At 42.9% G+C, this 16,274-nt stretch overlaps 1 protein-coding gene across 9 annotated transcripts in view; it reads left to right on the top strand.

Moving 5' to 3' along the window:
- Positions 1-16,274, top strand: part of CELF1 (CUGBP, Elav-like family member 1) — a 67,579-nt gene that overhangs the window by 1,328 nt on the left and 49,977 nt on the right. The gene's annotated exons all lie outside the window — the stretch shown is intronic.

The raw sequence follows: 16,274 nt of genomic DNA, 5'->3' as shown, positions 1-16,274 counted from the left end.
CCCCGGGCGGGGGGGGGCGGTGGTCGGGGAGAGACTGTGAGAGATGTTATTCCTAGGCCTGTAAATGGACCCCGAGAGGGAGAAAGAGGAGGAGGGTCGGAATCCCCAGAAGGCTAGCCACGTGATACCGCTTAAAGGACGAGCCCCTGACTCTTGTGAAACGCGTGTTTGGTTCACGATGGAAGAGCCTGGCTCTTCTTCGGCTGCTTGGCTCTTAGGCACAGTTAGCGCGACAAGCAGTAGCCTGTTGGGTTCTGGGTAGTGTTTCTGCGGTATTGGGGGAAAGTTGCTGGGTGACCTTGGGCCAGTCACACCACTCTCAGCCTAACCTGTTGTGATGATAAAATTGGAGGAGAGCAGAATGGTGTAAACCACTTTGAGGCCCCAATGGGGAATATTATTGAAGGAAAAGTTATTAAAGAATAAAAAGATAGGAGGAAGGAAAAAGAGCAACACATTGTAATACAGAGTATAGAAAAAGATGGGAAAAGAGAATGAGGATGTGCCAAAGTATAAAATATAAAGTGGGTATTTGGAGCAGTATAATGCTAAAATACATTACCATTTTTGTTGTTTGTAATTAGGTAATTGCAGTACAGTTTCTTCCAGTAAGTGCATGAGCTTGTTTTTAGGATATTGGTAACTAAGGAAACATTTTATATCATTGCTGTTCTCTTGTAAGCATGTTGTTTTGCTAGCCTGGGAACACACTAGAACAGCATCTCTTGGTGAAGCAGGAAACACATTACTACTAGCAGTCCCTTTTTTCTTATGTAGTCTGGAATGCAGTTCTCTTTCAGTTTGCCAAGGCTTTGGACTGCTGTCAAATGCTGCCAGAACTATTCCCCCATCATTATCAGCAGTTCCTAATGTTCTGCCTTTGTCATGCTCTGAGCATGATATGGAAACAGAATGTTGTAAGTGTGCTGCTGCCAAGAAGGGTGGGGAGAGACCGCTATCTATTCTTTGCCTCCAAGTCTCTTCACTGGCCTCTTATCTGACCATGGTAGCGCCTGCTTGTTCTGGCTCTTCTTGGGTCAGAAAAGTAGTGAAGATGCCAATTGATGCATGTAATGTTCTTTTCCTTCTTAAGCAGTGCCATATTTTTCAAAGCAAGGGGAGAGAGTTGTGGCAGTATAGGGTATGGTAACAGTGCGGAGGGGAAGAAATGGAAGGGGGTTGGGATCAGGCTAGATAGGGGTAGAATAAAGAGTGAGGAGACAATGCCTTATCTCTGAATGTTTTAAAATGTACTACTTAGCCGATATAGGCTTTCTTTTATAAGTGCAAGAAGTGCCTCTTGAAATGATCAGATAGATATATACACCACCTTTCTCCTCATTGGGGACCCACAGTGGCTGATACTGTTCTCCTTCTCTCCCATTTTATCCTCACAACAGCCCTGTGATGGTTAGGCTGAGAGGGTGGTGCGTGAGTCACCTAAATTCACCCACCAATCGTCCTTGATGGTGCGGGATTTGAATTTGGGATTCCCAGATGCTGTTCTGACATTTTAACCACTACACCATACTGGCTCCTGGATTGGACAGGTTCCGAGCAGAATGCTGTATTCTGTGATATTACAGTGTTAAATCACGTTAGTGGAGCAGCAGTGTATAAGTGTTCCATTTTAATTCTGCCCTCTTAACACCCTTTGAATTGTTATCACTGGCTTACCCCACTGGCCTCATAGCTAAACAGATAGTTGAATTTGGGTGCCCTGTATCCAAACCCAAGATTTCAGCACTCTATCGCACTGGCACTGAGCTAGCTATGTAGAATACTAAAGGAGAAAAGTAAAACCAAAAAATGATGATAAAAATTAAATTTTAGAATCAGAATTTGTTTTTGCAGATCTGTGACAGATTTTGACAGTCCTGGAAATTTTAAAAATCAAATGTGCATAGTTACGGTGTTATAATGGTTAATATGTTGCCACTATGTTGTAACGGTTAGAGTGTCAGACTGGGGTCATCGAAACTTAAGTTCAAACCCTCACTCTCCCATGGAAGGTTATTGAGTGACTTTGGGCTGGTCACACAATCTCAGTCTAAACCTATCTCACAGGTTGGTTGTGAGGATAAAATGGAGGAGAGGAGAATGATGTTAAGCACTTCTGGGTTTACATTGGGGAGAACGGCAAGATATAAATGAAATAAATATGTGTACTTACGAAGGAATAGAATGATCAAAACCATTTTGGTGGATTTGGAAGAGAAAAGTAATGTCTTTTTTCTTTGGATTCATCAGTATCCATGATTAATGTAAACCCAAATCCACGTGGAAGAGAATATTGCTGATCTGATCCTATAAAAATTTCTGTGTGAGGAGAGCTGTGGTCAGTTAGGATGTCCATAATTTCCTTAAGGTCACCACCATTACTGATTTTAGTTGCATCACATAGTAAAATTAATGCCTATAAAGAATGGAAGAATCCAGAGTTGTTTTTGCTTAGTCTATACACAGTTACCAGATGATACTGATCTGAGTCTGTTAGGACATCCATTGTACTGTATGTTCCATTATGTGCAATTCTAGATTCTTGGACAGTTATATTGAAGCATTTATGGAGTAATGTGGCCACTCCTCTTCTTTTGCTGAAGTTCCCTTCCCCAGACATTGCTCTCACCCAGCTCTGCTGAAGTTTATTGCAGTTTTTATTATCAGTGTGAGTCCCTTGGAGGAATACAATCTCTCTATTAAGTTTTTTAAAAAGAAGTTTATTGCAGTTTTTATTATCAATGTGAGTCCCTTGGAGGAATACAATCTCTGTATTAAGTTTTTTAAAAAGAAGTCTTAAGTATATGGGTGTGTAAATTAGGGAATCTAAGTCCCTTTACATTCCATGTCATTATATTCTGATTTGCAGTGGTATTAAGTCTTTCAATGCACCCCACATCAAATATTTCTATTTCTAATCTCTAGTATGCATACTGAGTTACCATTACATGAGTTGGGCTTATTTATAAAGGAACCTATTCCATGTGAATCTGAATAACTAAATCCACCCACCCATTCCTCTTTTGTCTGCGTCTGAGTTGGCTCCGAATGTTCAACATCACCAGATACTCATTTACAATGTATAATAACTTACTTTCAGAGTATAAGTATTTTCATTATATTTTCCACTTTGCCTGACTAGAAGAAGGCAAAGTATATGTTGTTCAGGTTTAATTGGCAAAATGTGTATTCTGCACAAAACATGTTTGGGATGTTTTATTTCATTCCTGTAGCTCACAGGTGAACAACTAAAGATCTTCTGCAACTAAGAACAATTCTGGAACTTCTATATTAGTTTCTTTCCTCAGAACCCCCTGGTAAAAAAGGATCTTGTTCAAAATAGACACAAGTAGTGTGATAAGTTTGGGCAAGTGTGGAGAAGTACAATTGTTTCTATGTATCTCTGTGTGAGTTATAATAAAATCAATTGGAACCTTTTGCTTAGTGTTTGAGAATGTATGTGGCGTGAGCATATGCTTGCAATTTGCTAAATGACTACCAAGTAAGAATAACTTGAAATATATCAGAGTATCTGTTAGCAATCTGTAACTCTTGAGTGTTTGTAATCAAGGTCAGTTGAAATTATTAGTACTTATAAGCAAGTGTTTAGAATTTCAACCTTAGATGAAGAAACCAGTGGTCAAAAACAACAACAACATACAATATAGCATCCAAATTGACCGAGTATTTAGTATGAGAAGCTTAAACAGAGAAACAGATATGCCAGTTTGGTGGCTTTTCAGTTCTATCGATGGAAGAGGTCTCGTCTCATTGCTTCTCTTGATTGTTATTCTGCATTCTGAAATCCTGAATTTGGGTTTCACTTTAGGCTAGGGCTGGAGAACAGTTTTGGTCTAGAGCTTAATAATGGGCAGTTGAAACATCAGCATTAAAGGAGGGTGAATATCCTATATAAATTTCTCTCTTATTCTTAATATAGGAGGCCATATTGAAAGAAGAGTGGATGTAGTTGGTTTACAACTCTAAATTTCCCACCCACTGTCCCCAGTTCATCTGTATACAACTAGGAAACAGCTAAGGCAATACAGCTCTTCAGTAGTTTTGCATTTCCAGAGGTTCACAGGACTTCTTCCTTTTTGCTATTCAGATTTTCCATTCAAATGGTGCTGCAAATACTGATGTTAGTGCCACCCCAAGGGAGGAATATGACGGTAACTGAATTACCAGCTTTCTAGCTGGGAGGATTATCAAAGGATGCTATCATGCATTTCAGTAAATCAGCTGTTGCTTTTTAAGAATTTAGGGCAGTGGTTCTCAGACCATGAATCACGCCCAAAAAGTGGGTTGTGATTCATAAGAACATGAGAAGCCAATGTTGGATCAGGCCAGTGGCCCATCCAGTCCAACACTCTGTCACACAGTGGCCAAAAATACCACGTGCCATCAGAAGGTCCACCAGTGGGGCCAGGACACTAGAAGCCCTCCCACTGTTGCCCCCCCCCAACACCAAGAATACAGTGCGTCACTTGCCTAGGACTGAGAGTTCCTATCTATACCTTGTGGCTAATAGCCACTGATGGACCTCTGTTCCATATGTTTATCTAATTCCCCCTTGAAGACGTCCATACTTGTAGCTGCCACCACCTCCTGTGGCAGTGAATTCCATGTGTTAATCACTCTTTGAGTGAAGAAGTACTTCCTTTATCCATTCTAACCTGACTGCTCAGCAATTTCATTGAGTGCCCATGAGTTCTTGTATTGTGAGAAAGGGAGAAAAGTACTTCTTTCTCTACCTGCTCTATCCCATGTATAATCTTATAAACCTCTATCATGTCACCCCTCAGTTGTCATTTCTCCAAGGTAAAGAGCCCCAAGCGCTTTAACCTTTCTTCATAGGGGAAGTGTTCCAACCCTTTTATCATTCTAGTTGCCCTTTTCTGCACTTCTCCCCAATGCTATAATATCCTTTTTGAGGTGTTCTCTTGCTAATGGGCTGCAAGGAGGGATGAAGAAAAACAGAGTAAGTTGGTAGAGGAGGTGCTAGAAAGTGTGGTGGCATATTTGGGTTTGCTGCTGCATAGAATGTGAAATGCCCATGTAATAAATCCTCTTGTTCAGTGCTATCAGTGGCCCAGTCTATGGATTCTTAAATCCAGAGTTTGGGGCCATGGGTAGATAATGACAGATATTTCTACAAATCTGAGAAAAGCCCCAGCTGCAGAAAAAAATTATTTATTTGAAACATTTATTAGCCACCTTTCTTACAATATAAATAAAAAACGTATGTTGAATTGGAGGAATGGAGTGTGGAGCTACTTTTCAAGTGAGGCCTGAAAAGTACAGTAAATGTGGATCTCACTTCAAAAATTGTGAGAATCGCTAATTTAGAGGGTTTCTTCATTCTGTGAGATTTTCTCTTTCAAATCTGTGTATTGGAAAATATATACCCCAATTAACTGGAAATTCTCTTTTCCTCTTTAGCCTAGATTGATTCAAGCCTTATGCTACTGTTTTGCTTTTAAAGTGACTTGATCACTTCTTGCCTGCTGTTGTGCATAGCTGTATGTGCAGAGATAGGAGTAATCTAATCTGTGTCTCTCAGAAGGATGATTAGAAGGTTCATGAAGGGATTTTTGTCCTGTATAAAATGTGATACTTGAGAGTGCCTAACATCCCTGGCAGACATTAAAGCATGTGGAATCTGGTGCCTTCCGTATGCACTTGCGGCGCACATACAACTTGGAGCCATGATAGGAGCTGCTAAATTATAACTATTGATTTTTCTTAGACTGCCCTATCCTGAAGATGTCTGCATTACTTTCTCAAACTCCAGATGAGTTAATTTTCCTTCAGGCACATACCATTCCACCCCCACCTTCTCTCTGGATAGAACTTGTTGAGATTACAGTCTGTACTATTGTTTTATGAGGTGACCAGAGAACTTGAAAAGCAAGGATAGGCTGGCTTTTTTTGTCTTGCCCAAGTCACCTTCTCCTGAAGCTCATGTTCCTCAAAACATGTTTTTCAGAGATGTTTCTGGCATACTTTTCTCTCCATCTTTGTTCCCAACCATCTTCTTGCCTTGCTTATCATGGCACTTGTTTTTTGTTTTTTTGCTATTTATTGGCCTTTTCAGTTTGAACTATACAGCATTGATAGCCTCATTCCATAACCTCATTGCACCTCCTCTTCAGGGGGGAAGCAGAACAGTGGTGTAGCAGTGATCTGTGGTGGTCCAGTAAGAGATGCATGATTAATACCACCACGCTTATTTACATTACTCCTTCAAAACTTTTTATTTTACTATTAATGTATTTTTACTCAGTAGTTATGATTTTATTTCTGAATCAATTGGTGTGTGTGTTAATACTATATCAATGCTAAAGTGCTCTTTGTCTTGCTCATATGAATCTGACACGGTTACTCTTTTGCAGTTTTTCTCTGGTTTTGTGTCTTGCACCTTTCCTTTAATTTAATTAACCATCGAAGATTGCATGCAGACAGAACTTCATATTTGCAGTTGTTTAACTTACTGCAAGTTTCTGTTGAGCACCTTGGCTGAGAAATGGTATAAAATTATATAAATAGCTTAATCAAAACTTGAAGTGTAGATGAATTTAATATTTTTTCCTTTCCTTGCATTTACAGTTCATAACACTTGAATTTGTCTCATTTTGTGTACTGGACATTTTCTTAACTGGAGCATATTTCCTGTACTTTGCTATGAACAGCTATGAACAACTTTAATAATTTTTAAAATGCAACATCACATGCTCTATTTTACTTCAGGCTGCATGGGTAGACATTAAGAGCATGGCCAAGAACTGGTTTCTTTCAGCTACCATATATGGGTAAAAGCTGCTGAATTCTCTGCTTCATCCTAAGAGGGTGGAGCAGACTCTGTTGACAGCAGTTTTGCTTTGTTTTCTGTGTTTTACTAACTATCAGAGTGGCTGGCCTTGCACTTAATTTGCATTACAACCAGAGCTGTTTCTCTCTGTGTTTCTACCCAACTATCCCGGTCTCTTTGCTTATTATTCTTTTTTTTGCTTGACTCCCCTGTCTGTGGAAGCACTGAAGAATTTGGGATAGTAGTGCAGTAGTTAGTAAGTGAGCTTACTACATAGCTGCCAGACTTATTGATTGAACTTGGTCACTCATTATCACTTATCCCACTCATCCAAGATAAGTTAAAATGTGAGAGGAAGATCATATACACCTCCATGAGTCTTTGGAGGAAGAGTGATATATAGTAGGTAGCTTTGTGGATGGGTTAGCATAGAGGAACAGGAGTTTAAACTTTCAAAAAGATAATGGGATTATTGTTCACCTGATTACCATTGGGAGGATATTTGTGTGAGGTTGTCACCACTTTGGTGCCATGTAGCTTGCGTGGGTGGCTTTGGGTCAGTCATTCTCCTTCAGTAGGGGGAAGTCATCGAAGCTGGTTAGGTCACACCTCCGCTTTCTCAGTTGGGCTATGCAAATTTTGTGTGGACCCCTATTGGAGAGATAATAGGTTGACCCTCCAGTTTGGATAACCCTACTGCTCAGGTGGGAGGCTAGAGCTCAGCTCTATGCCAAACCTTGGTGAAAAAATGGTAAAAATCCCCAAGAAAACCTTAGAAATTCCAAAAGGGAAACCTTAAAGAAACCAGAAAGTCTTAGAATTTCTTTTTTTTAAAAGAGGCTGCTTACCCGGCAAGACTTAGCCTACAAGCACAAAGGAGCTATGGAAGCAGAGCAGGGCCCAGCCGGAGGAGTTTCTGTGGCAGTGGCAGCTAGAAAACCAACCACCGTGGCTGGGAAGAGGAAGAAGGAAGCCAAGGAGAGGCCCCCACCACCACCCGAACTTCAGGAGGTGGCCCCAGAGACATACACAGAGGCAGCAAGGACGGCCACTGCTCTAGGAGAGCAACCTGAAGCTTTGGGTTACAGCCTCCTCCCAGCGCAGAATGACAATGAGCACGATCAGCCCAGCAGCACCAAGCCTCAGTGTGAACTCGCAGCACATGGCAGAGTCTCAAGGAATGGATGTCGGTCTGGCAAGCCCACCTGGTGAGATTACCCTCACGGACAGGGCCCCAGGAGGCACAGCTAGACCAGTGCCCAGTTTTCCCCAGCGACTATGGGGTGGCGCAGGGATGGGTAGCATGTGAGAGCAAACAGGCCTTCCCTTCCACAAATTCGTGGCCATGTGGGCAGACCCCAACGTGGTGCCAGGAACATTTTTTCCTGCATTGTATGTCTTGGGTCAGGAGTGGGTATTACAGGCCCTTAGGGGACCATGGTCTCTTCCTTTGGCGTGGGAGCCCCTTATAGTAACCAGGAAGGCAACGTAGCTCCACCAGCCTGCTCTGTTGCAGCCTGGCCACAAGGGGACAAAGAAAGGTATCCGGAAGAGGGAGGCAAGCCAGCAGGGCCTGCTGCAGGTGGGCTTCCCCTTCCCTAGCCAACTCTTCAGTGTCATCCAAGTTAGAACCGTCCCCACCACCGCCACCCAAATGGAGCAAACTCACAGTGGGGCCGGGGCACACAGACTTACATTCCTCAGAAGCTTCCAAGGAGGATGAGGTCCAGGCCAGCAGATACTCAAGCCTGCACAACAGAGTAACAGACCCAGAACCCAGGAGTTGACACTCCTGGCCAGGAGGCAGATAAGGCGACCACCTTCCCTAGTGTCAGAATATGGTGAGTACTCCTCAGTGATAGCTGCCACTGAGGGCAACTCAGAGAGGGAAGAGGGTGAATGGTTGGGGGAGGAAGCAGAAGTCCAAGAAAGCTCCTCCGGGCTTTTCAAAGCAGAGCATTTCCAACGTCTTCTGAACAAGGTTGTCAGTCTCTGCCAAACTAGACAGCAGAGGGTTTAAAAGATCTGCCAGAGTGCAGGTCTTCCCTGACTTCTTTGTGGAAGTCATCAAAGCAGAATGGGCCCTGCCAGGAAGTGGTAATTCATTACCCTTGATTGCCAAAAAGTTCTACGCACTGCCAGAGGACACGATGGAGGACCTTAAGGTATCCCTAGTGGACGTACCAGTGGTGGCCCTGCAGTCTGGAGCTGTGCTGCCCAAGGATGGGGGAAATGCCCTCAAAGACTCAGTGGATAGAAAGAACAAGGCAGCATTAAAGTAATTGCACGAGGCGTCTCTGGTGATCAGGGCTTCAGTGGTTCTCAAACTGTACACAAACTGGGGTCTGCTGCAGAACCCAGAAATAGGCCTGCTGGATCTTAAGAGGTCCCTGCTCAAGATGAAGAGGGCAGCAGAATTTGCATCTGATGCCTCCCAGGAAGTGATGCAATTTTGCACTAGGGCACAAGTGGCAAATATAATAATAATAAGGAACATCTTGTTGAAATGCTGGAAGGTGGATCCATTGTCCAAAAACAACCTATCATTGTAAAATTATCTGGTAGGCTCCTCTTCAGGGAATATAATTTCAATAAGGTCCTCATCGAGACAAGAGAGAAGAAGGTGATGCCTTCATCCTCAACCAGTAGAGATAAAGAATCAAAGGCCAGATCACACCAGTCCTTTTGCAGCTTCAGGGTGAGGAAGAGACACAAAGGATGACAGAGATTTTTGGCCCTTCAGATATTGCCCCTGGGCCCATCAGAGACCTCCAGCACCCTTCAGGCAGGGCAAAAACCTGCCTGCCAAAAACCACTCAGCCTGACTATCTAATAGGAGGTTGGCTCCAGCTCTTCTTGGAGGTATGGAGTTCCTCAACATTGGATAAATCGTTGCTATCAATTATTACCGAAGACTACAGGATAGAGTGCATGACTGCACCCCCTCACCAGTTTTCACCATCCCCAGTCCCAAGATCCCAGGAGAGATGCCGATTGCCAAATCCAGCAATTCAGCACCTGACCCTAATAGGTGCAATAGAAGAGGTCCCTCCAAACCAACAATTCGAGGAGGTCTATTCAGTACTCTTCGTGGTTCCCAAGAGATCTGGGGACTGGAGAGCAGTGCTAAAGGGTCTCAACAACTGGGTGGAAAGGTGAAAGTTCTGGATGGAATCCTTATGTCACATCCTACAAGTATTACAAAAAGATGTCCTGGCCTCCCTAGATCTCAGGGAGGCCTACCTTCATGTTCCTGTGTATCCAGATTCCAGACAATTCCTCTGTTTCTACCACCAGGTGCCGTTTCTAATTAGAGCCTTGCCCTTTGGCCTCTCCTTGGCCCCAAGGGTGTTCACCAGTGTTCTGGTGACCTTGGTGGCAAAACTTTAACAGAAGGAGATCCATGTGTACCCCTAGTTGTATGACTTCCTTATAAGGGCAAAGGATGTGGCAATGTCTTTGAGATTCACAGAGAAGACCGTGGAAGTCCTGCAAGAGCATGGTTTTCTCATCAACACCCAAAAAAACCAGATGTGTACCCCTCAAGGAACCTAGTACACCTGGGAGCCAGAATCCACACTTGACTAGTCAAGGTCTTCCTCCCAGTGGAGAAGCAGCAAAAAATCAAATCCGTGGTGGTGGATATCAGGAGCAGCAGCTCCGCAGATCTCATGCAGCTCTCAGCGGGGCAGGGTCTCATAATTACAACCATAGACTTAATCCCATGGGCACAGTTCCACTCCAGAGCCCTGTAGTGGAGACAGTTTCACTTTCAAAAGAACATAGTGAGACACAAGCACAAGCAGATCAAGATTTCAGACAATCTAAAGAAGGAACTGAAGTGGTAGATGGTGCACAAGATAAGGCACACCAAGGGGATCAGCTTTACTCAACCACCTCAAATCGTCATAACCATGGACGCAAGCAAGAGAGGTTGGGGAGCCCATTGCATGGGTATGGTGACCGAGGGAAGATGGGACAGCTCAGAAGAATTGCACAGCATCAACTGGCTGGAACTTCACACAGTCAGGTTAGCCCTTGCAGCCTTCCAACAGCATCTGCAGGGCCAGCATGTGTTAGTCTGCAACAAAGGCCTGCTTCAATCGCCAGGGAAGCACCAGGCCAAAGTCTGTGTTCCTGGAAGCTAACTACCTTTTAGCATAGGTGGAAAGGAACCTCACTGGTCTAAAGGCGGAGCACCTCAAAGGCTTCGCCAGCCTGGAAGCAGACTGGCTAAGCAGGAAGGACTTGGATCCAGGGAAGTGGAGCCTGAACCAAGAGGTGTTCCTTCAGATCACACACAGGTTTGGGAACCCAGTGATGGAGCTGCTAGTATTGCCAAGCAAATGTTAAGTAAGGAGGTTCTTGTCAAGATTCCACAATCCCAGAACAGAGGGCGAGGATGCGCTGTCTTACCCTGGCCCACGTTCCTGCTGTACACCTCCCCCCCCCCGCCCCTCACCAGCAGGGTATTCAACAGGATCAGGAGGGAGGAGGTGGAGGTAATATACATGGCACCCCACTGACTATGGTGCCGGTGGTTGTCAAACCTAGTGCAGATGTCAGTTGCACCACCCTGAAGCTTGGCTGCAGCTGACAGCCTAGAAATTGAAAGGGCAGACTTAGAAGCTCAGGGCTTCTCTAGAGAAATAGTGGGTGTTATGCTTCGATCAAGATGGTTGATGACAAGGCACATATATAACCACATATGGCTTAAGTTCAGAAGGTGAGCAAGTAGCCGGACGCACTACTTCCTTCCTACAAAGACATTGTGCCCTTCCTCTATGATGGTAGGCCGGAGCTCTCAGTTCCATCCTAGGGCATCGGAGGCTCAAGAACCTATCTGTGAATAAACACATGAAACGTTTCTTAATGGGAACAAGACACTTCGCCCCACCTATCAGACATAGATTCCCCAATTGAAACCTTCCAACGGTCCTGCAAGCAGTCACAAAACTGCCCTTTGAACTGTTAAAATCTGTTGAACGCAAGTTCCTATCTTGGAAGGTCTCCCTCCTGGTACGGTTACGTCCGCCAGGAGAGTGTCAGAAATGGCAGCTTTATCATCTAGAAAGGAGCTATGCATCTTCCAGAAAGACTCAGTGGAACTAAAAACAGATGCCTCCTTCATCCCCAAAGTTAACTCAGCCTTTCACCTCAATTAGCCACTAATTCTGCTGTCCTTCTGCCCCAAGCCGAAGCACCCAAAAGAAAAAAACCTAGCATGAGCTAGATGTGCACAGGACTCTGTGCATTTACCTGGACTGAACAGCTGCTTTCAGACTCTCAGACTCTTTGTTCGTTTACACAACAACCAAAATCTGGTCAAGAGGGTAACAGAATCAACCATCACCTTCTGGGTGAAGCAATACATATTCAAAGCGTACAAAGCACAGGGCTTGACGCAGCCCAGCAAGATCACTTGCACACTCAACTAGAGCCACAGCAACCACAGCAGCATTCTCCACAAGGGCTTCGGTTATGGAGATTCGCAGAGTTGCCACTTGGGCATTCTTCTCAACCTTCGTTAAGCACTATAGGATTGACCAGACAACCTCAGCAGAAGCATCCTTCGGCAGAAGGGACTTGCAGCAGGTGGTAGAACCATAGACCATTGGAAAGGATCCCACCCAGAAGTATAGCTTGGGTAGACCTAACCATCTTGTATGACTTCCCCCCACTGAAGGAGAATGAAACATTGGAACTTACCTGAAGGTTTCTTCTCTTCAGTGGGGTGAAGTCATCCACTTTCCACCCACCCCCAAAAAAAGGAAGAAGAAAAAGGAAGAGAGAAAAAGAGTGCCAAACAATATGATCACAACAAGGGGAGTCAGAAAGACACATGTGGAGAATAGATGTAGCAGGGCTTGGACACAACTGCATAGCCCTACCTGAGTGAGTAGAGGCATGAGGCATGACCTAACCAGCTTGGATGGCTTCGTCCCACTGAAGAGAATAAACCTTTAGGTAAGTTCCAACGTCCCAAGAAGGGGGGGGGGGTTCCTTTTTTTTTCTTCAGTGGAAAAGTTAGGGCATTTCCGGGAGCACTGACCAAAAAAACCCCATGAACAATGTGTGGTGTTTTCAGTATTATAACGTTTGATATTTAAATATGCTGGTAGTCTCACATATTGTGACTGTTCTATTCAGGTAATACACCTTCTTTTCTTTATCACAAAATTTGTTTTTCCTTTTTTCTTACCTCTCAGATGGCAAAAAATAAGATATGCCAATGTTAACATAGAGCACAGCAGTTCACAACTCTCTCTCGAGTATTGGGTATACTTGCAGTTCCACTTTAGAAAACTTGGGCACTTATACTTTTAAATTCCATAAAAATCCCAATTAGTACATATGCCAACTAAGTTATGACATTTTATCTTGTTAAAGCATCAAAATAAGTTTGGGTTTTATAGGAAACTTAAGTATTACATATGTTTCAATTTTTCCCAACATTTCCAGAAATTATACATCTCTAACTGGACATCTCTTCTAGGGGAGGTTTTCAGAGCAGGCAGGGACAGTTTTCAGTGGTGATCAAATTTATGGATTCCTGGATATGATTAAACAAACAAGCTCCACTAGCAAGGTATTTTCTTTGGTGAATGTTCTCAGTGAGAAGTCAGTATACTTTGTAATAAGGTGTCATTGGCAATATATTATCGTGTTATTTTGAAGTAATTTGTAACTTGAGTAGAGTCTTTGTGATATGGTGACATAAGACACAAATTAATTTTGAGGAATGTCCTGTCTAAAGAGAGAACTAGAATGTTCATTGCTTTCTCTAAACATGTTTTGGACCTTCAACAGTGATAGCTGTTTTGGGGTTTTTTTAAGTCTCGAGTACCGAGGAAGATAGTAGTAATATTTTTCTACAGTTCATGGTGCTTACAGCTTTTTGTTATTGAAGTGCTAACTCTTTTGTTTGAGTGTGTCCTATTAGTTTGAAATAAGCTTTCAAATCATCTTTTAGATGTGTCAAAGGCTCTCTTCAGCCACAAACATCCACAGGGAAATGTTTTCATTCTGCTCTGTGGTGTGATCCCAAGTCAGCTGGGAGCAGAAGTGTGAGTATTTTAGCCACATTTGGAAGAGCTGTAGCAGGACTCTTTCGCACCTAGTTTGCATTCTTCCTCCCAGGGTAGGAAAGAAACAAGCAGTTATTCCGAGCACTATGAGGTTGTGCTGCTGGAAAGCTGCATCTATACCGCTGTGTGGGACAGAGAAAGAGAAGAGGGCTTAAGTGTATTCCAGATTTGCATACTTAGTAAGGTGAAGGAAATAAGATCTGGAGGCAAATTTGACTGAAGTATTCATAGGTACCGTACTTCCATTGTTACCATTATCTGGCCATACCACATCAGTATATCTAATTCTCAACAGGGCCACATTTGTGGATACTTGCATCCAGAGACTAGAGCCATGAACAGACAAGATACCTTTCTACAAATTAAAAAAAAGTTCCAAGTTTGCAGGAAAAAAATCTTTTAAAAAACAAACACACACACATACATGTATTATGTGTTTTTTAAAAAAACCAAGTAATAGAAGCAGTGCCTTTAGCTCTAAGAAATGAATGTCCTCAGTGGCCATTGTCAGGCAGCCACAACAGTATCATGAGCCTTCAAGCATTGGTATCTGTTAGTATATGTTTCCCAAAGGCTCATGGGAATGCTTTTGAAAGACTTAGATGGTCTACAGCAGGACTGGGTTGGCAGAAAGGGGGATTGTTGGAGATGTATTGAAGGTGCCACTCTTGAGTGCCCTTCTAAGGTTTCTTGCTGTGTGGAACTCAAAAGGCATTTAAATGTCTTCTGAAGGCAATTAAATGCCCTCTGAGCTGTTTTTTTCCTAGGAACTGATGTGCTTGCTGCCCCTGTCCCTGTCCCTTGAAAGGAAGGGCTAGAAACAGGCTCGGAGTCTCCCCCTTTAAAGTCAGGCATTCAGATTAATTTAACTGTCCCCTTAAAAAAATTAAATGCCCCAAACAAAAAAAATCCTGGCTACGGGCTTGCTTACTGTTCCATGTAGGCGTGTCCTTGTATACACATAATTGTGTGTTATGCAGCTGATTGTTGATAATATGTCTCCCTCCAGGAGGCCTGTGATTGCAGTCTGTGAAGTAGTTTTGTGCAGTCTAACTTGCAAGCTTTACGGTAGCATGTATTTACTTCTCAGTTGCAGAAGGACTTCAACCAATAATAGAAATGTTCAAAATATCTAAAATAAGGAAGCTAACATGATTCCATGGTGTTATGAATATTGGAAAAACCAAGAATCTACCAACTGTACTTTTGCACCCACAATTTCATAGCATTTTCTCATACCTCATTTGTATCCTATTATATTGCTTGGGAATTGTGCAGGTTATGCTGGTACTTTACATTTTAGTTATTCCTAAGCATTTTGTATATGACCCAGTGATAACTAAGTTCTCACAGTGCAGCTGAAAGTTGTGATGCCATCTGTGATGGGAAAAAGCAAACCCCAATCTTGGCTCACTCAACAACAAAAATCTGGTTGTATTTGCTCTAAATGTCTATATTGCACTGTAAGAATATGGTAGGCTTTGTTTTGATAATGTACTCTACCACATATTTGAAGGTGATGGAGGTACATTATTTCTTTTTGGGGGCCCATGGTTAAAAATTGATGAGATTAGGGTATGGTTCTCCTGGCTTCCTTTCCCAATAACTGTGTTTTTGAGCCCTTTTTAGTCACAGTGTTACTTTCTGTGGTCAGAAAGACATCCAGTTGAGCTAACTGATTCCTTGATTTGGCAGTATGTGAAGAGGAAGAACTTTTCTGGGAAAAGTTCTGGGGACTTTTCCTTGAAAGGAAGGGGAGTCTTGATGTGCAAAAGAGTAGGATGTATGGATTTTCTGTCTCCAAGCCTCATTTTCTCTAAGCACAAGAACACTGCCCTGCTAGATCATCATCTAGTCCAGCATTCTGTTTTCAACAGCCATATACCTTCATACTCTGCTTGTGATCTTCCCACAAGTAATAGTCTGCCTGAACTTTGTTGTATGTTCACTGCTATGCTGCTTCCAAATATGGATATGCTATTTAGCTATTATTTATTTATTTATTCATTCATTCTATTTATATCCCGCCTTGCCAGACACGCTGGCTCAAGGCGGCTAACAGGGTTAAAATAACATAAACAATACAGAGATAAAACAGTTAAAAATACAAAACTGGTTAAAACAGCAACAGTTACAGATAAAAACCAACAGATGATGGCAATCATCCAAATCACACCCAATGATAGGAGTAGCATCCAGCAAGGTCTCAGGCCAGAAGATGTTCTAAGTTTCAAGCCAGAAGATATTCCAGGGCACATTCATCAGTGGCGGCTAATATCTCTGGATAGCTTTATTTTTTATGCCTTTGAGCTTTGGAGAAAACATGCCAAGTCATTCACCAGCAGTGAGGAGTGTCAGCAAAAGCAATGCTGCAT

The sequence above is a fragment of the Gekko japonicus genome, unplaced genomic scaffold (genome assembly GCF_001447785.1).
Source record: "Gekko japonicus isolate JY-2015 unplaced genomic scaffold, Gekko_japonicus_V1.1 scaffold2116, whole genome shotgun sequence".
NCBI classification, from domain to species: Eukaryota; Metazoa; Chordata; class Lepidosauria; order Squamata; family Gekkonidae; genus Gekko; species Gekko japonicus.
The sequence above is the reverse complement of the archived record's forward strand: the minus strand, read 5'-3'. Positions and strand labels throughout refer to the sequence as shown.